Here is a 26,944-nt window from a genome sequence, read left to right as displayed (position 1 = left end):
CAGGTTTTCGTATGAATACTCTCTGGAGAGGATACCGTTCTTGGATGCTGTTAGTAAGACTATTGGGGGTTTGGAGACTAGTTTATATCAAACTCTGGAAAACTAATAATGTTATGCATGCTCGTAGTATGCATCCCAGGAATGTTAAAAGAAATGTCCTGAAGGGACAAATTTTCAGGGCAGGACGCCTACACACGAGGGATAATGACATGTACGAGTCATTTGACCACTTAGCTGCTAATTTTCTAGATAGGAGTTATACTATTGCAGATATTACTATGGCACAGAATGATACCATTGCCTTAAGAGATACTCGCACTAAACCTTTTTATGGGGGCTGTGTGGATATTGACAGTACAAATGAACATTCTGTGGCACAATCAGTACGAAGGAACCTCACATATTCGAATGATACAGGCTACATTTGTGATGTACTTAGAAAGCACTGGAAGGTACTGATTTCTGACAAGAAATGTAGAGGGGTTTTAGGTACTACACCCTCTTTTTGTTTTAAGAGCTGTCCATCACTCGAGAGAATGCTTTGTTATAAACCCTTATCACCCAGAAACTGTCCTAAAGTAAGGAACATTCGTACGTATCCCATCCCAGCCAGCACTGTAATGTCTGCAAATATTTTAGAAGTGATGACCATTTGATACATCCTGATTTTAATATTGATCTTTATGCTAGCTGTAGTTCCTGTGAATTAGTCTATTATGCTTGCTGTGAGGTTTGCAAATCTATGTGGGCTAGACAAACAGATGTCTCTGAGACCGTATTAGAGAATATCTACATAATATAAAATTGAGGTGATGACAAGAATGCCCTTTCTAAACATGCAAGGGCATGGGCAGTAATCACTGGTTTAAATTTATGGTCCTTGAGATATACAAGTCTGGTATGAGAGGGAGTGATATCAGGACCCACACTGAATGTCTTGAAATTAAATGGTTGACTTTGTTGCAGGCTATAAATGGTAAAGGGTTAAATGACTTTATACTAATTAAACCTCTGCTGAAATCACGTGACCTTAAGACAGTAATAAATGGTTGTTTGTAATGCTTGTGAAATTAGATCTGAATTAGTACCTAGTTTGGTAAGAAAGTGCTCAACTCTTTGCTGTTATTTTATTAAAGTTTGATTTTACGCCACAACTGCCTACCAGTTTATTTTTGTTTTTCTGCTCAAGTCTGGTTATTACTAACATGGGCGACCGTTGCTCTATACCAATAGTCAATCTCTTCCTGGTCAGATCCAACCATAAATTAATCACCATGGAAATCCACATCTCACCCACACCCCCACAAAGGTAACCACCTTGAAAAACTTCTCCAAAGCTGACTTTGGGCTCCTAAAAACAGAGGTGGCTAACTTCATGGCAGCCATGCCAATGGAAAACAGTTGCATGACTGCTGAATCATACACCAGTGCACTGTACGAACATGTACATAAATGCATGGAACTAGCCATACCCAACAGAACAAAGACGTGCTCCTCCAAAAAAAGGAAGTCAATCTGGTGGTCTCCTGCCATTAATAAACTCTACAACTAAAGGAAGAAACTGTTACAGAAAAAGGTGAAGTCTCAATACTCGAAAAACTCACTTATTAGCCTCAACAAAAAATTGAGATACCTCATCAGAACCTCCAAAGCCAGCTATGAAGGCAAAATTGCAACAGACACTAAAAATAATCACAAAGCCTTCTATAGTTATATCAAGAACCTCCATGGCAATACCCAGATTTGTTCTGAGTTACTGCACAATGATACCTCCTATACTGAGCCAACAGATATTGCCAACATACTGGCAAACAGATTCAGTGCCAACTTTACCTCTCTCTGCCCCCTAAAGGACCAATCACAATACTGGAAGAATGCCAGGCACCCAGCATTACTGCACCACAGGTTAAAGTTGCATTGTCCAAGGCCAAGAATATAGCTTCCATGGAACCCGATAATATCGCTGGCTGTGTTCTACATAAATTACAAAGTGAATTGGCACCACAACTGTGTGCCCTGTTCAGTCATAGCCTCACCTCAGGCTTTGTCCCTACTGAATAGCGCACTGCTACAGTCATCCCCCTCTCCATACCATAAAGGGGGAGCAACTACAGACCCTGGGAATTATCACCCCATTAGCCTGATGAGTCTGATATGTAAAGCTATGGAGCCCATCATCATGGACCTGATTAACAAAGATAAGAAATCTTCAGGCTCTAGACCGCCCGCAATTTGGCTTTGTGAAAGGGAGATCATGCCTGCTCAACCTGGTTGACTTCAAGTCAGTCACCAGGGCCATAGATGAAGGTAAGGCAGTGCATACAGTCTACCTCGATCTGGCCAAGGCCTTTAATACCATTCCTCACTCAGGAAGTATTGATAAACTCACCAAACTAGGCATCAACCCCTGTATCACTAGACGGGCTGCAAAATGACTCAGAACACACACTGTGAAAGTAGCAGACTCTAAGTCAGACTGCCGACCAGTCACAAGTGGAGTCTCGAGGATCAGTCCTGGGTCCTCTCCTGTTTGGCATCTACTTCTCAGAAGTCCAGGCCAACACAAAGTGACTCTGGCTGACCAAGTTCACAGATGACTGCAAGCTGGGAGCCATTATTAACTCTCCAAGTGATGCAGACATCCTACAGAAAGGTCTCACGGATGTCGAAACCATTGCCTTAAGCTTACCACCAAAAAATATGTTGTCATCCCCTTTGGTAAAAACTCACTTCCCACTAATTACCACATCGATGGGAGCCCAATGAACACTGAAGGCGTTATAAGAGATCTAGGGATGCAGGTTGACAGCAACTTCTCCTTTGACCACCACATTACCACTGTGGTCAGAAAGTCCTTCTATGTGGCACATCTCATTACCAAGGGTTTGCATCCCGGAAGAGAGAGGTCATAATCTCTCTCTACTCTTCCCTCATTAAACCAATCATTGAGTATAACTTCCCATTTGGCATGTACCTCACTAGATACCTGCAACAGCTGGAGAACCCACAGAAATACCTCACAAAGAGGATTCTTATGCATTAAACACGTGTCCTACACAGACTCAAAAGACTCCAGCTATTCTCTGTCTCAGTCTACTTAGAGGCAATCTCTGCTGGACTTACAAAGCCATGTCTGACCCAGCTCTGTTAGAAATGTTACATCTAAAGAAATCCCAATCCCTCCGCACCACATGCTCAGAGACCTCAACCTCATTACCACAATCAACAGAACATGCTGGAGGGACAGGTTCCTCACCCACAGACTGCCCATGCTCTGGAATAGACTTCCCATACATGTCAAGCAGAGCACCTTGTTGCCCCTCTTCAACAGAAATCTTAATGAGTGGATGGGTAACAAAGTTCACCCCTTGGGATCACTCCAGTGGCTCTACTTGATAGAGGCACTGAGAACTAATACTGGGTGGCACGATGGCAGGGCACTTCTATGGGCTAGGCTTGTAAAGGCTCCAGGGCCATTAGCCTAGTACACATACCTATGCTGAACAACCTGCACCTGGTCTGTGTACAGTTGTATGCACCTGTATTACCAGAAAAGATGAATGGGTAGTAGAATTTAATTCTATGTAGCACTAAAATGAATAAATATATAGTGACATTTAGACTGAATTTTTCTAAAATACAGAAAGTTAAGCAAACTATGTACTTTCTATACATTAGTTTAAATCTGTAGTTTCTACTATGAGTGTGATTAAATTATCTGTAAATATATACTGAATATATGGTACTGCAGTGTCCCACTATTTAGCATCCCTGGGGCAACTGCATTTGTATTTACTGAACAGGGGAGACTTCATTTTTGGGTTGAATTTTATCACTGCTCATTTGCCTAATACTCTTAGGAATTTTGTTCCAAGAGACAAAAGCTGCCTCTGGGAAGGCCTTTTCAGAAGTCACCAGTTTGTATGGGATTATCCCTAGTGATATACTTCATATCTAAGTAATCTGTTGGGTAAAGGTACATCATGCAGAAATTAGTGCAATCAGCAAAACTGTTTTATGAACAGTATTATGAACCTTGAAATCAGCCTGATTGGTTCAAATGGAGCAAGATATATTTTTTCAAAAACAAATTAAGATCATAATGAGCAGACACCTGTTTCTAGGTGGCCTGGTAGGCAACCCTCCTCAAAAATATTTTAACATGTCAATGCATCGAAACTGGAGGATCTATGGGCAGACATACTGAAATGGCTGACAAATTAGTACAAAAGGCCAGAGGATAATAACTCTCAGAAATACTGTACAGTCAGAGAAATATTAAGAGTTAAAAGTGTCCTGGAAGTAAATCTTTTCTCATTTAGCATTATGGGACTTCTTCGTAGCAGATGTCTGACTGAATTAATATCTACTACAGGTCCTTCAAAAACGGGCATCTAAAAGTTGTGTCAAGGTGGGGTATATGAGACACCATCCACCTTGTGTGGGTGGGTCCAAAATCTGAGGAAACTTGTAGTACCTGCCTTGGGCAATTTCCAAAAGAAGTGAACCACTGTAGCCTGGGCCTGAAGGGAATCATCAAGATCTTTGCAGAGTCCTTCTGAATCTTCACAAAATGACCCTGGATATCAGTGGAAAAAGTACAGTTGTGTACACCTACCATAAATGTAGATGTTCGAGTGTCTTCACTGTTGCAGTCATAACTGTAGGGTGATCCTGCCGGCAGGCAGCCCGAGGTCGGCCAGAATCACAAAGTCTGGGTCCGGCGTCGGCTGTACAAGCTAGTACCCTGACGTCAGTACGCTCTGGTACATAGCCCTCAGCCGACGCCATCTTCTCCAGCATTTCTTGCCCCAGATGTCAGAAATCCCCAATAAACAAAAAATGAGTCCCACAAGGAAACACAAACACACCATAAAGTGAAACAAGAGGGGATAGGAGGGAGGGAAACACCGACTGCAACAGTGAAGACACTCGAACATGTACATTTATGGTAGGTGTACACAACTGTACTATGTTCTTCGTGTTTCACTGTTGCAGTCATAACTGTAGGGTGGAATCCCAAAGCAGTGAAGAAAGGGAGGAGGCTAGATAGAAGAAGGGGCAGCAAGAAGGCCCTGCAAAACAGCAGAGGCAAAACCTGCCCTGGTCTTAGAATACAAAGGGAGATTGTAATGCTTGGAAAAGGTATGCACAGAACTCCAAGTGGCAGCTTCCAAGATATCCTTGGTAGGGACTCCTCTGAGAAAAGCAGTAGAAGTGGCAGCTGCTCTAGTAGAATGACTTCTCACCGTACCTGGAAACGGTTTCCCATGATGAGTGTAACAAAATCTTATTCCATAAGCAATCCGTTTGGAAATGGCCTTTCCAAGAGAACTGGAGGCAAAAGAAACAAACAATTGGTTAGATTTTCTGAACTCTTTAGTCTTGTCCAAGTAAAATCATAACTGTCTGTGTACGTCCAATGAATGCAAAATCCTTTCCCCTTTATTTTGAGGATTAGGAAAGAAGGTAGGAAGGTGAATTGTCTGATTTAAAGCAACTTTTGAAATCACCTTAGGCATGAAAGTAGGATTGGTCCTCAAGGATACTCTGTCAAGATGGAAAATTAGGTATGGCTCCACAGCCATAAGAGCTTGCAACTCTGAAACCCTTCTGGCAGAAGTCAATGCTAACAAAAGAACTGTCTTCCAGGATAAAAATTTAATATCAGAAGCCGCAGCAGGCTCAAAAGGAGGCAAAGTGAGTTTTTCCAAAACATAGTTAAGATCCCAGGCAGGGACAGGAGGGGTCCTGGGAGGCCTCAAATTCTTAGCTCCTCTCAAGAATTGTCTCACCAGTGGATGAGAAAAAACAGGAGGGTCAGTATCAAAATGAGCAGATATAGCAGAAGCATGAATCTTAATGGAAGAAAAGGAAAGGCCTTTAGACAAAAGGTCTGAAAGGTAAAGCAAAATAGACGAGAGATCAGGCACAAGAGGATTAGAGCCACGGTCCTGCATCCAAATACAAAACCTTTTCCATTTAGAGGCATAGGATTTCCTAGTGCTAGGCCGTCTGGCTTCAAGAAGAACATCCAAAACTTGTTTGGGGAGCTTAGAAGAAATCAAATTTCCTTGAAGAGCCAAGCTGCCAGGCAAAGGGTCTTGAGATGAGGGTGTAGCATCTGACCCTGATGCTGGGACAGAAGAGAAGGGTACAGAGGAAGGATCCAAGGAGGTTCCAAGCACAGATGTTGTAAGGTCGGATACCAAAACTGTCGAGGCCAATTTGGAGCAATCAAGATGATGAACTTGGGCTTGTCCTGTTTTATCTTCAGTAATATCCGGGGAAGAAGAGGAAGAGGAGGGAAGGCATATCCCGAAAGGTTCCTCCAACTGAATGACAGGGCATCCACTTTCCAAGCTGTTTTGTGGAAGGACCTGGTGCAAAAGAGAGGCAGCTGATGATTGAGATGGGATGCAAACAGATCTATCTGGGGACACCCCCAAACTGCAGTTATCCTGTTGAATAAGTTGGTGTCTAGCATCCATTCGTGAGGATCCAAAATGTTTCTGCTTAGGCTGTCTGCTAAGAGATTCTGCTTTCCTGGAATGAATTGAGCCTGAAGATGCAGATTCAGACTTAGAGCTATGTCCCATAAAGTCATAGCTAGTCTGCAAAGGGGGTATGAATGAGAGCCCCCCTGCTTGTTTATGTACCACATGACTGTGGTGTTGTCTGTACGGATTAGAAGAGGCCCTGGTTGCAAAAGGGTCTTGAAGGCTAGAAGAGCATTTTGAACTGCCAACATTTCCTTCAGATTGATGTGCCGGTGCAGGTGATTCTTTGTCCAGGTCCCCTGCTGGCAATTGTTTAGAAAATGTGCTCCCCAAGCATAATCCGAGGCGTCCGTGGTTATGATTTGAGAAGGTTGAGGTAGACGAAAAGGCTTCCCTTCATTTAAAGCGCACACCCTGGACCACCAAAGGAACTCCTTCTGGAGGCAGGGGATCAGAGGAATCAAAGTGTCCACATCTTGGTAATGCTGTGACAATACACTTTTCAGGTACCATTGAAGCTTTCTCATATGAAGTCTTGCATTTGGAATTAACAGAATGCATGAAGCCATATAGCCCAGTGCCTGCAGGAATTTCCTTGCAGTGAGCCGAGTTAAGGTTGCCAAGGTTTTGAAAATTGAAGCCAGCTGTATTTGTTTTTCTGGCGTAAGGAAGGCCCTTTGTAAGGTTGTATTTAGGAGGGCTCCCAAAAATATCATTTGTTGAGAAGGAATCAATTGTGACTTTTTTATGTTCACTGAAAATCCCAGGAGGAGGAAGAGACGTTGAACAAAATCCAGATGTTGAAGTAAAAGGTCCTTGCTGTCTGCCTGGATAAGGCAGTCGTCCAAATAGGGGTAAATCTGAATCCCCTGAAGTCTGCAATAAGCCACTACTGGGGCCAGGCACTTGGTGAAAACCCTGGGCACAGTAGATAAACCAAAGGGCAGTACAGAGAATTGAAAGTGCCTCAAGCCTGCTTTGAATCTGAGGAATTTCCTGAGTTCCTGCCTGATGGGAATGTGTAAGTAGGCCTCCTTTAAATCCAATGTCACCATCCAAGCGTCCTGGGAGAGTACTGGAAGCAGTTGTTGTAGAGTAAGCATTTTGAATTTTGGAATTTCCAAAAAGGTGTTTAACACTGAAAGGTCCAGAATAGGTCTCCATGAGTTTTGTTTTCTTGGAACCAGAAACAGTCTTGAGTAAAAGCCTTTTCCCCATTTCTGAGAAAGGAACAGGCTCTATGGCTCTCATGGCCAGTAGAGCATCCACTTGATTTAAGGCCTCTGCCCATTGATGTTTTGGCAGATCTGGCCAACCGATAACCCTTGGCAGAGTATGAAAATGGAACTTGTAGCCTCTTAAAATCACGTCCAATACCCATTTGTCCTGGGTAATATGAGTCCAATTTCTGTAAAAAAGAGAAAGCTTTCCTCCGAGAGGGGCATCCAGGTAAGGGGGTCCTGAAGCCCAACCGAGAGAGTCATTGAGTCTGCTTCCTTTGAGATTGGGATCTGTCTTCTCCCCTTCTAAGTGAAGAAGCAGTCCACTGTCTGGATCTGTAAGAGGCCTGAGCTTGACCACGACCTCTGGAGCGTCTATATCTTCCCCTTTGAGGCCTGTCAGACGTGGGAAAGGACCAATTTTTGGAGGGCCAATTCCTGGAAAATCTAGGAGGCTGAACTTGTAAGAAATCTTTCACAGTCTGCATTGATTTTGCCTTTTCTTCCATCTTTTTAATAACCTCTTCAGCCTTGGATCCAAATAAAACATCATGCTGAACAGGGGCATCTAAAAGTTTAGCCTTAACCTGTTCCAGCAAACTTTGTTCACGAAGCCAGGCATGTCTCCTAATAACAGTACCAGAGGCTGCGGCCCTGCAAGAAGCTTCCAAAGCATCAAAACCACAATGCAAACTATGCTTGTTCACTTGTTCAGTTGCATGCAATACATCCTGCAATTCCTTATCCTCTGCACATGCTGGAAAGGTAGCAAGCTTTTGCTTCAAAACAGACAAAAGAAATTGCTGATACTTAAACATATGAAACTGACAATTTAAAGCCCTAATAGCAAGGGTAGCAGAAGTATATACCTTTTTTACCCCACCTGTCTAAGGCACGAGAATCCTTCTCGGAGGGAATAGGATTTTTGGAAGAAGCAACCTTAGCAGCCTTAGAACCCTGAGAAATAGTTTCAGGATCCGCAGAAGGGTTCTTGAATAAGAATAAATGAGAATCAGGGACCCTGTAAAATCTATCAGGCTTAGAAGGAGCAGGGGGCATGGAATCAGGATTCAAATTAGCCTCAGAAAAGGCATCATCCACAATACCAAGAACAGGAGGAATAGCTAAAGGCCTGTGTTGAGGACGAAGAAGGAATTCCCTATGCCTCTTCTTAGAAGCAGAATAATCCTGACCTTCCCAATGAAAATGTTCCCTCATCTCATGTAAGGTCTCCCCAAAAGAGAAATCCTCAGGCGGAGAAGCAGAGGGCAGGGAATCCTCTGCATCCGAATCCTCATAAGGAGGAAAGGAATATTCCTGATCAGAGGAAGAAACAGAAGATACAGAAGCCTGGTCAGAGGAATCCAAAGGAACATCCTGTCGAGGCCTTTTCTCTGGAGGGGGGTGAGAACCCCTAATCATTGTAAGCAAATCTTCAGCCATCCTTAGCAATTGCTTCTGTCTTGGGAGTAGCTTCAGAAGTAGCTGGAGCAGAAACTTTAGGTTTAACTGGAGTCTTGGACTTTGCCTTTGTCTTTGAAATGGTGATGTGAGTAGGCCTGAATACCCCCTCAGAAGCCGGTACCTGCACAGCGGTTCCGGACCCCATCTAAGGGAGCGACGTCCAAAGGTCCTGCAGCAGATAAAACAATAGGCCTTGATGGCTCCCCATGGGAGTCCGTATCGGCCATCGGTTCATTAGTGGCAGACGACAGGGGCTGCAAAAGCGCCTCACTGACAGCCGAACCGGACGCTGGCTCCAGCTGCGACGAATCCTGTTTGGACCTCGGAGGCCTGTCCTTGTCTTTGCGCTTCTTTTGAATTCCGGTAGAATCCGACGACATTCTATAATTGAAGCGTCTGCCAAAGTAATTTAAAGCCCAGTCGTACCGACGCTTAATAGTGCGAGAATTGAACCTGGCACAGAACCGACAACAAGAAATGTCGTGGTCAGGGCCTAAGCAAGGTAGACAGTAAGAGTGGAAATCTTTATGAGGTATCTGTTTTCCACACGCTATACAATTATTAACTTTTTCTGACATCGGAGGAACAAGAAAAAGATTCCCCAACGGGGTACTTAGCTTTGAGAAGAGAAGTAAGAACTTCGGACCGACAGCAATCAAAAACGTAGATCGAAAATCGCCAACCAATGAATTGCGAGCTGCTTTCCACCGCACGGCAAGAAAGACTGGAGAAGATGGCGTCGGCTGAGGGCTATGTACCAGAGCGTACTGACGTCAGGGTACTAGCTTGTACAGCCGACGCCGGACCCAGACTTTGTGATTCTGGCCGACCTCGGGCTGCCTGCCGGCAGGATCACCCTACAGTTATGACTGCAACAGTGAAACACGAAGAACATCCATACCTTTCTTGCCCCATGTGATTTCAAGTGTATGATGCTCAGGCTAGATTTGAGGCATCTATTTTCGGGGTCATTGTACTGCCCAAGATCACAAATGACAGGTGTGCAAGCCAACACTATCTGGGACAACCAAAAGAATTTTGTTTTTGCTGGCATCTTCTCAAAGGGGTGGTGCTGCTGCTCCTAGAAAATTCTGAGGTACCAGTGCATCTTCTAGGTACCAGCAGAAAAGAGTCTGACATGTAAGCCAACAGCACTTGGGACTCCTTGGGCTGTTACTTATGCCTTTTCAGCTATCCTAAAAAAATTAACTTCAGGTGAGTGGAGGGCGGGGGGTATTGTATCCAGCATGGACACAAGGAAGATCTGAGGCTTCCAGTGGAAGGCTCGATTATTTTGGTCTGTTCACACACAAAAAAAAGGTTATGTCTAGTTCTGCAATGAAGCAAGTACTTTAGGCCCCCCTTCCATTCCCCTCAACGCTTTTTGCCTGCAATGAACAGCTGCCCAGGTACGGATGGCTAGGAATTATTCTGGTCCCGAGGTAAGCAACAAACAGCAGTTGTGGCTAAAGCATCTGCCTTACCCATTTTTCCTAAATAATTTGGAATTACTTTGTAGGAAAGCCTCCTTCCGAAGATGTAGGAAGGAAGGAATAAAGGGGATGACTGGAATATCCAATTGTGGCTGTTACCATCTTGGATGTAACATACCTCTCAACTCTTTTTGCTGCTTGCTCCAGTCTCCACCTCTCCAAAGCTGGCTCTTTTCAAAGGCCTTTTCCTTAAGCTGATCTGCCCTAAGCTGCATCTTACTTGTTGTAGAATGGTCACTGCTTGGTGAGGTGATTTTTACTCTACCTTGGGCTGGACAGATGCCAACTTGTTTTCTTCTCAAGTTTCTTAAAAAAAAATCGCCTGGGAAGGAGGACAAGGCGCAAATCTTTATCAAAGGGGGGTGTTAAGCAGATGCTCCTTAATATCCTGTTGAAGGGATTAGATTCTAAGTGAAATATGGATACAGATGAACAATCCTTGTAGCCATCATCTGCAGTTAGCATAAAAAGCTTAACACCTTCATTAAAAAGCATGCTTTCCTTAAAGTCTTTTGATTAATCTACATATCACTTCCCTTAAGATCCCATCAGGTTTTCACCTTTCATATCCTCCACTTGCTTGACGATACTCAGTTTACTGCTCAGATGGCCACCACAGAGGTATACATTTCCCCCCAAAGCAGTCGAACACCCTGCCTTCCTTGTCATTAGGCATGGTACTGAGTCCTGAAACCATCTTAATCCACTTAGTGCCATAAAGAGATACCACTGCCAGGACAGCAACTGTTTTTCTTGACAGATGTGTACAACAGCCCAGCACCCATAAGTTCTGTCAGGCTTCTTAGTGGAGATGGCCAGGAATCTGACTGTGGTTATGCATTTGCAAAATTATCATCAAAGGCCTCAAAATGGAGAAACCATGATTAGTTTTGCTCTTCCACGCATAACAGCCCTTGGTACTTTTCATAAGGACTCCAAGATAAGCTTAGAAGCCCCCCCACCATATACACACAAAAAGCTCTCTCAGGTTTTTGATGGGGGATGTGCTGAGAAATCATCAGTGTGTGTTGCATCCCAAGGAATATGCAAGGTTTTCTTCACACACATTTGAATCTGAGGAATTGGGGGATGCGGATTTCTTCTTTAGACTGGGGTAGCCACTCTAGATATTGAGACTAATCCTGTCTTGCAGCTACATACTCTGTAAAGTTGGGGTTCAGTACTCAGTCATCCATCCTTAGGGCACCAGGATGAGAGGTTCTTCTAAGTGGATATACCTCTACCTGAAAAGGGGCTCTAATGCCATAAACCTTTCTAATATGGACAGCAGAGATTCCTTGCTAGGAAAACTGTTCCTGTGGTGAGAATAAAATGTGCATAGACAGGCTTTTTGCAAGGTCTTGGAACTAGAACTCAGTCTGGATCCCACGACAATTTGAGGCCTGTCTGGCAGACAGGGAGGTTAAGATAAACAGCAAAACAGTCATAGGATGGACACAACACTCCCTCTCCGGGACCAACTCCACCAGACCACTACAAAAAAAAAGGGACCGTTAATGTTTCTTGCTCTTTATAATCAGCTTCCATAATCAGAAAGCTATTCTGTTCACTCATTCCTCTATCCCTGCACTCTTTATTGGGGAATTATTACATGCTCAACCACTTATGGGATACTGCTACTGGGAGTGGGGTGGCAAAACCCAATTCAACCACTACAAAAAGCTTTGTTTTCAAGACAGACCTGTAAATTACAGGCCCAGTTAAGTGCCTTTGTATTAAAAAAATCAGAGTGCTCACAGGAGGAAGCTTGATGGTTCTCCCATAAACAAAACAAATACTGAATCACAGTCCTTGCAGGAAATCTTTCTTCAGAACGCACAGTTGTCAAGCTCCACAAAACCAAACATCTCAGAATAAAATTTCCACAAAGAATAACACACTAAGAAAAGCAATTCAGAAGTAGCAATGCAAGACAATTCTGAAAGAAAGTTCCAGTACTATGTACTTTTTTTCTGGAAGTCAATCTGAAGAGATCCCAAACTGGGCACTTATAGTAAGTGCCGAAGTAATCATTAAGATTATCTCAAAGGTTCACAGTTGGGTAATAGGCTAGCAGCCATTACAAACCATTTTAAGTAAAGCCAATTTCTCTTTTGCTGGTTGAATTACCCATCCAGTTTGGTGTTAGACTGGTCTTACTTGGCCCATGGTCGACAATTACATATAATCCCAAGTGAAAATGACTGGGATCATACCATGGATAATTTTAGGGGACACATGCATGAGATAAAGCATTTATAAGTTGGTTTTGTCAATTAATAGTACAGGGGACAAGCCGGGGTAAATTTTCTGTTTTACATCCACAGACCCAAGTTGTTACCTCACAGCAAGAGGTTCTCCTGTTCGATTCTTGGCTTGGCTTGGGTGTGCCTTCTGTGTGGAGTCTGCATGTCCTCCCCGCGGTTGGGTAGCGTTCGAAAGACATGCGTGCGTAAATGGGTGTGCCTTCGTTGAAGGTTGAATGTTGAGCTGGCACCTCGGCGTTTCGTAAAAATCTACTGCCAATCATTACCGGAGCAGAGTTCCGGGAAAAAGCCGAAAGACAAACAAAATATCCATATACCCAAGTTGTGCTTGAATATAGACAGGGATGAGCTTTGTTTTACATGAATAGGGAGTCTGTTCCAGAGCAGCGGTATCTTTTGTTAGATATACCTGTTCTGCCAAAACATTCCACTGATACTGCAGAAGAGGTTTAAATCCCTAGACCTAGCATTTCTGATGCCATTTCACATGTTGACATTTAGTAAATCCTTCAGTACTGGATCAGAGGATGCCTTGTACATCAAATATAGGTCACCTTTTAACAGCATGTAGGATACAGAGTATAGTAAATGGGTTTTCAGTTGGTTCATGTAGAAAATATTGATTAAGCCTTTTATTATGGTATCTATGTGGGTGTTCTAGTTATTGCATGTGTCTGGATACATATATGCCATAAGGGGCATTATACTCAAATTAGCTTAATAAGGGTTAAGTAAAGGGGGACAATGGCATCACCAGATCTAGAAACAATCCCTTTATTTGTAACCTGTGTTTTATATTTTTATACATAACTATAAATGTACGTATGCATCATAGAACTTTCGATAACAATGAACACATGCGATCGAAAGTTAGGTTACTGCCCACATAAGTTTACAAATCAGGAACTGGGTCATTTCTTAGGGGCATACTGTTAATGTGATAGTTCAAGGGCTTCCCAAAGGATATGACAATGCATGTTTTTACATTTAGGTTCAGTATATGATTTTGGCACCAGTTGTTTATTTGGGACCAACCTTCCCGTAAGATGGCAAAGTCATTAGGGGATTTAATGACAGCTTCTAGTTTGCAGGCATCTACAAACAGTCAGCTAAAGCCCTTTAGTACTGGCTTTTACTTCAGATAAGTAGATGCCAAACATGTCATCCATTGTACAATATTAATATTTAAAAACAGTACTCCACCGGAAAGAGTAGTCTGATAAAGAATGAAAGAGAAAAGCAAGATAATCAAGGAAACTAAGGCAGTAGTTAACATATGAAAGCAGAGAATGGAAGAACAAGAAACAAGTAATTAAGTGGTGTGGAACATTGCAGAGGAAATGGGTACAGTGTAAAAGGTTAGGACAAAGACAGGTAGGGGAGGTGGGTATGAAAGGAAAGGAGGAATACAACAGGAAGGTGGCAAACAAGATCTGAGCTAGTTTGGGGGTGAGCAGGGCATTCTGGGTAGGGAATATTATGAGGGGCTCGAGGCTGGAGCACAACATTTTCTGGATCAGATCTGAGCAGTGACTCAAAGCCCCATATGTTAAGACAAACTGGATGAAGAGGATCTGATATACAACAATAATGACTAAAAATCGTAGGCTTAATGCTCTCTCCAACACTGTATACAGTCACACAAACACTGTGTGATCTTTATATACTCAAATACTGTTAGTACATAGTCTACCAGCAAATGTACATTTACAGTAGACATGACATCCAAAGATATGCTACTTATAAATACTCTACCTAGAAGTATCTCATGACTACAGAAAATACTACATTATCATCTCAACTGTTAACATTATTAAACATTGCCTACTACTGAAACTAACTCAACTGTTTTGCTGCCTTGTGGCCCACCTCAAATGTAAATTGAGTCCTTGGCACCAGTTCAACCATCCAGTTATCAAATTTAACGAATTATGAAGGTTTAACAAAAAAAAGCAACACAGGAACTTGATGTACTGCTAATCTATGCACACATATAAAGCAACAAAAAAGAAGATGCAAAACAGTCTTTCAAATATGATCAACTGGACAGCAAGGCTTTAAAAGAACAAGTGCTATTACTACCTACACAAGTAACACTCCATTCACTATGCAAGATCTCTTTTGTAAAAAAAAGTGTTAATTCCATTTGTTGTATTTAATGTTCCTATTGCGAGTACATCTGCCAACTAGATTTTTAATGTCTCATTAGTGGATCTATTCTTAACGTTTGGAAGATTGCATCACAGTACTTTCTAAACATGGGAACACTAAAGTACGGTTGTCTACACTTACTATAAATGTAGATGCTTGAGTGTATTCACTGTTGCAGTCATCAAATTTGGGTTATCCCTGCCAGGGTAGCCCTCGGCCAGCCCGAATACCAGAGACTTGGTATTTCTGCGTCGGTTGCTCTCGCTTGAGGACTGAATAAGTTGGGTCGTCAGTAGTATAAAGTAAGGCAGCCAATGCCATTACATCAGTTTTTCTTGCCCTAACTTGTCAGGAGCACCCAAGTAGGAGGTCCAGGTTCTGGTGGAAGAAACCCCACCAGTGGAAAATAAATACCAATATGTCCCTTGTAAGGAAAGTAGAACAAGTTAGAATGGTAATAAAAGGAGAAAGAGGGAAGGAGGGAGGGAAAGCAGGACTGCAACAGTGAATACACTCTAACATCAACATTTATGGTAGGTGTACACAACTGTACTATGTTCTTCGTGTTTCACTGTTTCAGGCATCACATTTGGGTCGATTCACAAAGCTGAGGAAAGGGTGGAGGCAGTCAATGAAACTAGGGGCTGGTTAGGATGCCCTGCAAGACTGCAGGGGCAAACCCCGCCCTGGATTTGGAGAAGGGCAGGTGGTAATGCTTGGTAAAAGTGTGAACAGATGTCGAGGTGGCAGCCTCTAGGATGTCCCTCGTGGGACTCCTCGGAGGAAAGCTGCAGAGGTGGAGGCTGCTCTGGTGGTGTGTCCCCTGACCCCCTTGGGGGGAGGCTTTCCACACTGTTTGTAGCAGAAATGGATGCAGTGTGCTATTCATTTGGAAATGGTTGGTTTGGAGATGGCTTTGCCTTCTGCCCCTGTAGAAAAGTTAACCAGCAACTGATCAGACTTTCTGAAGGATTTAGTCCTGTCTAGATAGAATCTGAGCTGTCTGTGCACATCTAGAGTGAAGAATCCTTTCCCCCTTGTTCTGGGGATTAGGAAAAAAGGTGAGGATATGAATGGATTGATTGAGAGCCACATTGGACACCACCTTGGCCATGAAGGATGGGTTTAGTTCTGAGGGATACCCTGTCAGCATGAAATATTATGAAGGGTTCCAACAGCCATGAGTGCCTGCAGCTCAGAGACTCTTTTGGCTGAAGTGATGGCCAGAAGAAATGGTGTCTTCCAGGAGAAAAAGTTTAGCTCTGCAGAAACAGCTGCTTCGAAATGGGGCAGGGTGAGCTTTTCCAATACAAAGTTAAGGTCCCAAGCTGGTGTTGATGCCCTACTGGGTGGCCTCAAGTTGCTAGCCCCTCTTAAGAACTGTTTGATCAAAGGGTGTGAGAAAAGAGGCTGCTCAGTGGGAAAATAAGCAGAAATGGCAGAAGCATGAATTTTTATACAGGAGAAAGAGGCCACTGTGTAGTAGGTCAACTAAGTAATCCAAGATGAGAGGGAGGGAGGACTGTGCCATATTGGCTCCCTTAGCCTGGATCCAGGTGCAGAACCTTTTCCGTTTATCAGCATAAGACTTTCTGGTGCTAAGATGCCTGGGCTTCACGGTTAACATCCAGAACCATCCAGGTTGGCAGATTGATTCGGGATTAGGGAATAAGCCAAGCTGCCAAAATGAGTGATCTGAGAAAGATGCCATGGTGGTAGTGAAAACAGGCTGCGCAGCAAGGGGTACCAGTGCTGCCAGGGCCAGTCTGGAGCTTTAAGAATGGTCCTTGGTTTTCCCTCCTTTATTGTGAGCAGTACCCTGGGAATGAGAGGTAGGGGAGGAAAGGCATAGACCAACAGATTGAACCAGGGGAAGGACAGGGCATCCACTTTCCAAGCCATGCAGTGATGCTCCCTGGTACAGAATTTGCTGAGCTGATGGTTGGTGTGGGAGGCAAAGAGCTCGACCTTCAGGGTTCCCCATTTCTGAGTTATTAGGGTGAAGGTACTTCTGTTGAGTTGCCACTCGTGTGGGTCCAGAAGACTTCTGCTCAATTGGTCTGCCAGAGTTGAGAGAGCCTAGTAGGAATTGCGCTAACAGGTGTAGTTGCACGGCAGAGGCTGTGTGTCAAAGGGTCATTGTCAGCCTGCATAGAGGGTAGGAGCGAGTCCCTCCCTGTGTGTTGATGTACCACATCACAGTGGTGGTGTCTGTTTTGATCAGGAGAGCCCCTGGAGAGAGAGAAAGGGCTTGAAAGCTATCAAGGCGTGCTGCACAGCCATCTCTTTTTGACTGATGTGCAGATGGACTTGCTGTGGGCTCCACTGGCCCTGTAGGCTTTGTGCCCACTGAATGGCGCACAGCAACAGTTATCCCACTCCACAAAGGGGGAGCCACCACTGATCCCGGGAACTATAGACCTATTAGCCTGACGAGCCTGGTCTGCAAAGCCATGGAACGTATCATCATGGAACTCAAAGACATTGGTAACCTCCAAACTCTGGATCCCACCCAGTTTGGGTTTGTGAAAGGCAGATCATGCCTCCTGAACCTGATCGACTTCTTTGAGGTAGTCACCAAAGCCGTAGATGAGGGTAAGGTGGTTCACACAGCCTATCTTGACCTCGCCAAGGCTTTCATCACCATCCCCCATTCTGGAATTATAGCTAAACTCAATAAACTAGGCATAAATCCCTACATCACAAGATGGGTTGCCAACTGGCTCACTGACAGAACCCACACTGTAAAAGTTGCAGACTCCAAATCTGACCTCAAACCAAGTACAAGATAACACAGAAGGCCTCTGGCTAATGAAGTTCGCAGATGACTGCAAACTAGGAGCCATAGTCAAGTCCCCAAATGATGTGAACATCCTACAGAAGGGGCCTCTCTGAGACAGATGCCTGGTGTCAGAGCCATGGCCTCAAGCTCAATGCCAAAAAGTGCAGTGTCATCCCCTTTGGTAAAAACTCTGTACCCATGAACTAACACATAGGCAGCAATCTACTTAACACCGAATGCGTGATAAGAAACCTTGGGACCCAGATGGACATTAGTCTCTCCTTTGATAGTCACATCACCACAGTAATCAGGAAGTCCTTCTACGTGGCACACCTCATCATAAAAGGGTTCTCATCCAGGAAAAATGAGGTCATCGTTCCCCTCTACTTGACACTCATTAGACCCACTATAGAGTACAACGCCCCTTTTGGAATGTACCTCACAAGACATCTGCAGCAGCTGGAAAGGCCACAGAATTACCTCACAAAGAGGATTACTGGACTCAAACAAATGCCCTACACTGACTGCCTTAAAAAACTCCAGCTTTACTCCGTAGCATATCGCCTAATCAGAGGTGATCTCTGCCTAACATATAAAGCTATGTCAAACCCAGAGCTGTTGGACATGCTACATCTAAAGAAATCCTAATACCTCCGAGTTACACACTCTAGGGACCTAAACCTTGTCACCACAATAAACAGGATATGCTGGAGGGATAGATTCCTATCACAGAGACTTCCCATACTCTGGAACACGCTACCCATCTATGTCAAGCAAAGTTCTTCATTAGCACTCTTCAAGAAAAATTCTGATGAGTGGATGGGAAATGGGAATTACACCAGGAGGATCACATCTGTGTCTCTGCTTGACAGTGGCACAGGAAAATAACTTTCTTGGGTGGCGTAAGCCAGGGAACCTTGTTGGCTAGGCTTGCGTAGGCCCTTGGGCCGATAGCCTTGTACCTACCGATGAACCTATGCACCTGCCATCCAGGTGTGCACCCCAAGCGTAGTCTGATGCATTTGTGGTGAAGGTCTGGGCAGCGAGAGGTGGAGAGAAAGGCATTCCCTTGTTGTGAGAGCATGCTGTTGCTCACCAAAGAAAATCTTTTCTGATGCAAGGAATTATATGTAGAAGAGTTTCCAGGTCCTCAGAGTGTTGGCACCAAAGGCTGTTTAGGTACCACTGAAGTTTCCTCATGCAGTCTGGCATATGGAATGAGTGGTATTCAAAATGCCACCCCAGAGCTTGTAGGATCTTCCTTGCAGTTGGCTGGGGCCTTGTGGCTAGTTGAGAGAAGCAGGCTGTCAGGAAAATTTGTTTCTCTAGAGTAAGGTACGTCATTTGTGAAGCTGTGTCCCGACTTGCTCCCAGGAAGATTATCCTTTGGGTGGCACCTGTTTGGATTTCTTTTAGTTAATTGTGCATCCTATGGAGGTTAGTAGGGTCTTTACAAAGGCCAGGCGCTTGAGCAGCTTCTCCTGGCTGTCTGCCTTAATAAGGCAGTTGTTTAAGTATGGGTAAATCTGAATATTTGTGTCTGCAAAAGGCAATGGCCGGAGCCAGACATTTTGCGAAAACTCTGGGAGCAGTAGATAAGCTAAAAGGAAGTGCAGAGAACTGAAAGTGTTGAGATCCTGCCCTGAAGTGTAGGCATTTCCTGCATGAATCCCTGAAAGGAATGTGGAGGTTGGCCTCTTTTAGATCTAGGGTGGCCAAGCATCCTTGGAGAGCATGGGTAGCAGCTGCTGGAGGGTGAGCATTATGAATTTTGGGGACATACAGTATTGCATACGCAGATTTTTAGGATAAAAAAGCATGTTTGCACTTTAAACATAACTACACTGAAAGTGTATTCTAATGGTTTAGCTTTTTAATTGTTTGTTTCAACTGAATTATCAATCAATTATTCAATGGACATAATGATTGTAAATTAATTGGCCTATCTTTTAGAGTATATTAACTGCATGGCCACACAGTCATTGTAACTTGAAAAAGCCTGGGATACGCCAGGCGAAAGCGCTCGTTTTGTATCGTACTTGTGGATTATTAAAGAAGTTTTGTTTCTTACTACGAAGACTGGTTCCTGGTATTTCTATTTAGGATAGCCAAGCAGCCTTTAGTTTGGTTAACAAGGCATTTTTCCTTGTGTTATCATTTAACATCAGTGGATTTTGGAGTGTTCAAAGGTCTGTGGCATCTTGTCGTCTGGTGGTTTCTTCTTGGTGCATTTTACATTTTTCTTGTTGGAATTATTTTGATGAATTTTACTTCTGCAGAGATTGTACGTATTTACTGATACTGGTGGACTGTAGAAGTTTGAGTAGACTTTTATGATGGAAATTTTCTGAATTGGGCAGTTCTGTCATTATTGGTTCATGCATTTTGTTTCATTGCTTACTGGAAAAATGTTCAAAACAATAAATTTGAAATGCGCTCTAACAAGTGTGCTGTATTATACAAGGAATATAATTTAATACAGTCAGGAAGGTGTATTAAAGAACACATGTATGTTTCGTGTGCAAGGGGCCTATGATTTGAAAATAGCTCCAATGTAATCTTTATCTGTCACTGGCCAGATTCATTTTCTTTGAATGTGGGTTTCAGAGCTGTTTCAATGAATGCAAGTTTTGATGCAAAGTCTATTTTCATTGTGAGACTGTATAGCAGATGTCATTAGTGTTTGTGCTATAAAATGTAAAATAAAAGTTTTAAATGAAATCCAGATAATCATTGTAGAAGTAAAGGAGTATGCACATTAGTGTTTTATGGTAAATGCGGCAAAATAGCCAAGTAATGTGGCATTGAAATGGCTGCAGGGGGACTCTGGGGCCATATTTTGGTTGTTTGTTCTTCAGTTTGCATTTGAAAGTTGACATCCCACAATTCCATTGGAGTGGGTGGGGTTACATAATTATGCATGCAAATGTTATGTTAATTAGTGTACAGATTTGTACCTATTTTTCATGGGCCTTTGTCCAGATTTTTGATGTTTCCAGGTTGAGAGGTATGCCTAGAATTCCCTTAGCCTCTTTTTAGACTGAGGGTAGTCCTGACTCTCCCATTGGAAATGCTCCCTGCAGGGTTTCCCCAAAGGAAAAATCCTCTGGAGGACAGGCTGAAGGAATGGAATCCTCCGCATCAGAATCCTCATAAGTGGAGAGGGGTTGCATGTCTTCATATTTAGATGCATCAGATTCATCTGACTCTTGTTCAGACAAAACTACAGTGGACAGATCTCTGTTATTTTTGGAAGGGGTAGCTTGGCTTCCCCTGATCAGTATGAGAAGGTCTTCAGCCATTTTAAGCATTTGAGACTGAGGCAAGATAGCAGGTGCCCGAGAGTGGGTTGTCGGTTTCTTGGGTGTGTTTCGTACCCCGGGCCTAAGAAACTCTGTGGTTTTAGAAAGAACGGTAGTCGCAAAAGACGACAGTGGTTTGTGTCGAGATTCGGTAGTCCGCAGGACTTCCTCGAAGCCGTTGCCTGCTCAGTGGCTCTGGACTCAAAGGTTGAGATGACCACAGGATCCTTAGTCGAAGAGTTTTGCGGCATACCGGACTCTGAAAGGGTCTCTGTAGCAGCCTGCGAATCAACAGAAGCGGGCATCAGGGGTTGCAAAAGCACCTCACTGAGTACCAGAGTACTGACGACTAGCTTAACAGAAGCATCGTCGGAATGTTTGGACCTGTGCAGTCTGTCTTTACCTTTACGTTTTTTTTTTCGGAAGATCTGCTGTCGGATGACTTACCAAAGCTATATCGGAATTAGAGGACTGTAAGCAAATATATCTGGCTACAATAAGGGCCCGACAATGGATAGTTCTGGCATTGAAGAAAGCACAGAAGCGACAACGAGGGACATCGTGGTCTAGGCCTAAACAAATGACACAGTAAAAGTGGAGGTCTCGATGTGGTATTTGTTTTCCACAGGCGACATAATTACTAACTTTTTCTGACATCGGTTAGTGCAAAAAAAAAAAAAAAGGATCCCCAATGGGGTACTTAGCTTTAGAAGACTTCAACTTCAATTTGGCAGACGAAAACACAGGTAGTGGCCGACCGCACTCTTGCAAACTGCTTTTGCTTCGGGCTCCATGGCAAGAAAAAGTGATGTAATGGCGTCAGCTGCCTTACTTTATACTACTGACAACCTGACGTCAGTCCTCAAGCGACAGCAACCGATGCAGAAACACTAAGTCTCTGGTATTCGGGCCGGCCGAGGGCTACCCTGGCAGGGATAACCCAAATGTGATGACTGCAACAGTGAAACACGCCATCTACAAAACTATAGCTACACCATGTACTGTAACAATGTATGAGCCTGTTTTTGTCCATCTATTTTCCTCAATCACCCTCTAATAAAATCTTCTCAATGTTTTTTATAAAAGAAATGGCTATCACTCTCCTAATGCATTATGTATTTTATTTTGCACGTGTTGACAAGGTTAAGTACACCTATAAGCACAGTTTTCTTATCACAAACACCTTCAATCTGACAAACCATTCTCTACAGTCTAAAACAGTGGGTCTCAATAGCTATGCCCTAGACTTACTATGTGGTCATTTGCAGAAAAAGTGCATGTCATATGGAACTTTGGCATATCTTAAACAGTCTGCCTATTTGATCTCCCATGGATACCATCTAAGCTCTGTCTTGGACCACTATTTGTCATTACATATTCCACTACTGATGAGCTGTACATCTCTCTCGGCTTCTGACCAATGAACCCGCTTTGGTCTAACACTGGCTAACTAATAATGCTTGCAACTCAGAAAACTATACAACAGAGCTGAACCCCAGAATCAAGTGAATTTTACAAAAAAAGAAGTTATGCACTCACCATAACGTTCCATCCAAGTTATTGTTCTTTATTTGTCTTCAACCTGTGGGTTCCCAGATCCGACAGCCACATACCTAGCATCTTGATCTGAGCTCCAAGCTCCTCCCCTAACCATAACGCCAGTCTCCTTCCTCCCTTCAGATTGAGTTTGCTGCCTAACCTTTAATCGCCCCCAACCCAAAAACCTTGTTCCATGACCAAATTATCCATAACAAGGAAGAAAGAGTAATAGACATCCTGGTGATGACTATATCCTCTACTCGTCAGATCACCACACAGTCTATAAAAAGCAGGGGGAAGGAGGGATGGATGGTTCAAGACAAATGAAGAGCAACAACTCAGATGGAACGTTATGGTGAGTACATAACTTCTTTATCTGAAGCTGGTGTCTTCATTTGGTCACCAACCTGTGGGACAGAGTCCCCAGCTACTAAACACCTGGGAGGCCATCATGGAAGGATATTCCAGAGCACAGTGGAGACAAAGGATGCCCTGTTCCTGGATATGATGTCCAACTTGTGCAAGGCAAAGGTACGAGGTGAAGCCCAGGTGGCCGCAGAACAAATATCATCTAATGAAACTTTGGACCAGAAGGCAGCTGAAGGAGCCATAGACCTGATGGAATGTGCCTTCACTTGACCTGCTGGAGTTACTCCCTTAGTAGACTACACCAGCAAAATACACTGGAAAATCCAACAGGCGATGATGACCTTAGATATTGATTTCCCCAAGGAGGTCTTAGAATAGGATACCAATAGTTGGTTAGACTTACAGAATGCTTTAGTCCTGTGCAAGCAGAAATGCAACTGTCTGTGCACATCCAACAAGTGCAATTTGTATTCTCCCTTGTTTTGGAAATTCAGGAAAAAGACTGGGAGATTAATGACCTAATTAATATTGGATTCCGAAGTTACCTTAGTGAGAAAGGAAGGATTAGTACACGCAAGGATACCCTCATATCATATACGGTGGTTTGACTGACTATGCTTGAAGTTCCAAAACCCTTCTGGCAGCTGTCTTCCAAGGCAAAAACTGCATTTCCACAGAAGCTGCAGGTTCAAAGGGAGACGAAAGCAACGCCTGTGAGTCCAGCATAAGATTCCACGGTGGCGTAGGGTCCTTGATCGGTGACCAAAGAAAAGTGCCTTTTAAGAAGGCTTTGCAGAGCTTAGAAGATGCCAAGGAAGCCATATTATGCCCCCATGAAAATGAGAAACCGCCACAAATTGAACCTTGACTGTAAAAAAAAAAAAAAAAACTAGCACCTTGTTGGTAGATCCCTGCCAAGAATACCAAAACCGAGGAGACTGGAGCACTGTAAAGATCTATGGCATGCTGCGAGGCCCAGATCGAAAAAGGTCTCCATTTACTGGAGTACACCTTTCTGGTGGAAGATTTATGAGCATCCACCAGGATCTTTTTGACAGGTGAAGATAAACCAGGAGTCCTGACAATCAGAACTGGAGCAGCCAGGCGGTAAGTTTCAGACTGCCCAGATCTGGATGGGGAATTCCTGAAGGATGAGAAATGAGATCCAGATCTGGATCCAGCCATTGTGGAGCCACCAGATGAGACCACAGAAAGGGAAACCAGACTTAGTGAAGCCAGAATGGGGCAATGGGGATTACTATGCTCCCCAGCCTGCAAGCTTTCTGACGGAATCCTGGAATTAAGGGAAGAGGAGGATATGCATACAGGAGACCAAGCATGAAAGAGTCTCTGGGGGCATCCCCCAGGGGCGGGGGGGGGGGGGGTTCAGAGAGAAAAATGTGTTGCACTTCGTGTTGGAAGGAGAGGTGAAAAGATAGTAGCAGCAAGGCTGACCCCACTTGAGGAAGATCTGTTTCGCTACTGCAAGATTCAGAGACCACTCATAAGGCATCAGAATAGACCTGCTGTGCCTGTCCGCTAGAATGTTGGACCTCCCTGGAATGTGCTTTGCCACCTGAAAACAGCCGGTGGAGAATGCCTACTCCCACACTCTCATGGCCTTGCGAAATAGGGGGGTAAGACCTGGTTCCCACTTGTTTGTTGATGTACCAAACCACAGACATGTTGTCTGTCTGAATAGCAGTCGTTCCTGGGGGAAGATGGGAAAGTACAGTTTTGTACCTACCATAAATGTAGATGTCCGATAGGTATGCATCTGCAGTCCTCACATATGGGTTGTCCTGCCTCAGGCAGCCCTTCGGTCGGCCGGATTCCAAAGTCTGGGTCCGGCATCGGCTGATGTCACCCTTTCCCCGTCAGAGCGCCTGGGGTATAAAAGCGTCAGCCGACGCCATCTACCTCAGTTTTTCTTGCCCCAGATGCCAGGTGCCCTCTAAGGAAGACTAAATTTGGAGAAATGTAATAAATTCCAAACATGCACAGAAATATATATATATATATATATATATATATATATATATATATATATATATATATATATAAAACAAATACACCATAATAGATAACCCCAGCTAGCTATGAGAGATACAAGTACCCAAGAAATACCACAGAGGGGAAGGAGGGAGGGTAAACTTGACTGCAGATGCATACCTATCGGACATCTACATTTATAGTAGGTACAAAACAGTACTACGTCCTTCAAGGATGCATCTGCAGTCCTCACATATGGGTAGAATACCATAGCCAATCTGGGGGTGGAGGATCTATGTAAAGGATGGTGTAGCTAAAATGCCCTGCAGGACTGCTGTAGCAAAGCCTGCTCTGGATCTGGAATATAAATGTAAATTGTAATGCTTGGAAAATGTATGCACGGAGCTCCATGTAGCAGCTTCTAAAATGTCCTTGGTAGCCACCCCTCTTAAGGAGGCTGTGGAGGTGGCTGTGGCTCTGGTGGAATGAGGTCTAATGTTAGCTGGCACAGTTTTGCCATGAAAGGAGTAACAAAATTGAATGCAATTCCCTATCCATTTTGAAATTGTCTGTTTGGAAATTGCTTTTCCTTGTGCGCCAGCAGCATATGCTACAAACAGCTGGTCAGTTTTTCTGTAAGTTTTAGTTCTGTCCAAGTAGTAGCGCAACTGTCTGTGAATGTCCAGGGTATGCAGAAGTTTCTCCCCTTTGTTTTGTGGATTTGGAAAGAAGGTAGGCAGGTGAATAGCTTGGTTCAATGAGACCCTGGATACCACCTTTGGCATAAATGAAGGATTGGTTCTCAATGAGACTCTGTCCTGATGAAAAATAAGAAATGGCTGTACTGCCATGAGGGCCTGTAACTCAGATACTCTTCTTGCTGAGGTTATGGCCAGAAGAAAGGCGGTCTTCCAAGACAGGAACTGTAGTTCTGAAGATGCTGCTGGTTCAAAGGGAGGCAGTTGTTAGTCTTTCCAACACAAAGTTAAGGTCCCATGTAGGCACTGGTGGTTTCCTTGGAGGATTGATGTTTTTAATTCCTCTTAGAAACTGTCTTAGGAGAGGATGAGAGAAGACAGGTGGATCAGTATTGTATTCTGCTGAAATTGCTGAAGCATGAATTTTAATGGAAGAGTAAGACAGGCCATTGTGGAGCATTTCTGCCAAGTATTCCAGGATATGTGCCATGTTCATCACTGTCGCATTTAGGCCCTTTGTGGTGCTCCAAGTGTGAAATATTTTCCATTTTGCTGAATATGCCTTTCTTGTGGAAGGCCGGCAAGCTTCCATGATGATATCCTTCACTCTCTTGGATAGCTTATCCTGGAGAGGAGTCAAGGAATTCTCCAGGCTGTTAGTTGCAAGGTTTTCAGGTTGGAATGCAGAGTTTTGTAATTGTGCTGTGTCAGGAGAAGTGGCCATTGAGGAAGAGGCCACGGTTTTGTGCGTGACATGCTCTTTAACAGTGGGTACCAGTGCTGTCTTGGCCAGTCTGGAGCTATCAGAATCACTTTTGGCTGCTCTGTCCTGATCTTCAGTAAGACCTTGGTCATTAAATGGAAGAGGTGGAAATGCATAAGTTCTCCAGCTGAAAGAAAGGGCGTCCACTTTACATGCTTGTGGGTGGTATGTCCTTGAGCAGAATTTCTTCAGCTGATGATTGTGGTAGGAGGCAAAAAGACCTATGTCCGGCCTCCCCCATGATTGTGTTATCTGAGGGAAGATGTCTGGGTGCAGCATCCATTCGTGTGCATCCATGATATTTCTGCTTAGGCTGTCCGCCAGTATATTGTCTTTTCCTGGCACAAACTGGGATTGCAGCTCTATATTGAGTTTTGGGGAAAGTTCCCATAGAAATTCCCTTG

General features: G+C 43.8%; 1 protein-coding gene across 1 annotated transcript in view; it reads right to left on the bottom strand.

Moving 5' to 3' along the window:
• The window catches only part of CASTOR2 (cytosolic arginine sensor for mTORC1 subunit 2), a 1,552,528-nt gene that overhangs the window by 739,256 nt on the left and 786,328 nt on the right, over positions 1-26,944 (bottom strand). The window lies entirely within an intron of this gene.

Source organism: Protopterus annectens, chromosome 13.part0 (genome assembly GCF_019279795.1).
Source record: "Protopterus annectens isolate FY-2018-M chromosome 13.part0, PAN1.0, whole genome shotgun sequence".
Lineage (NCBI taxonomy): Eukaryota > Metazoa > Chordata > Ceratodontiformes > Protopteridae > Protopterus > Protopterus annectens.
This window is presented reverse-complemented; position numbering and strand designations above follow the sequence as displayed.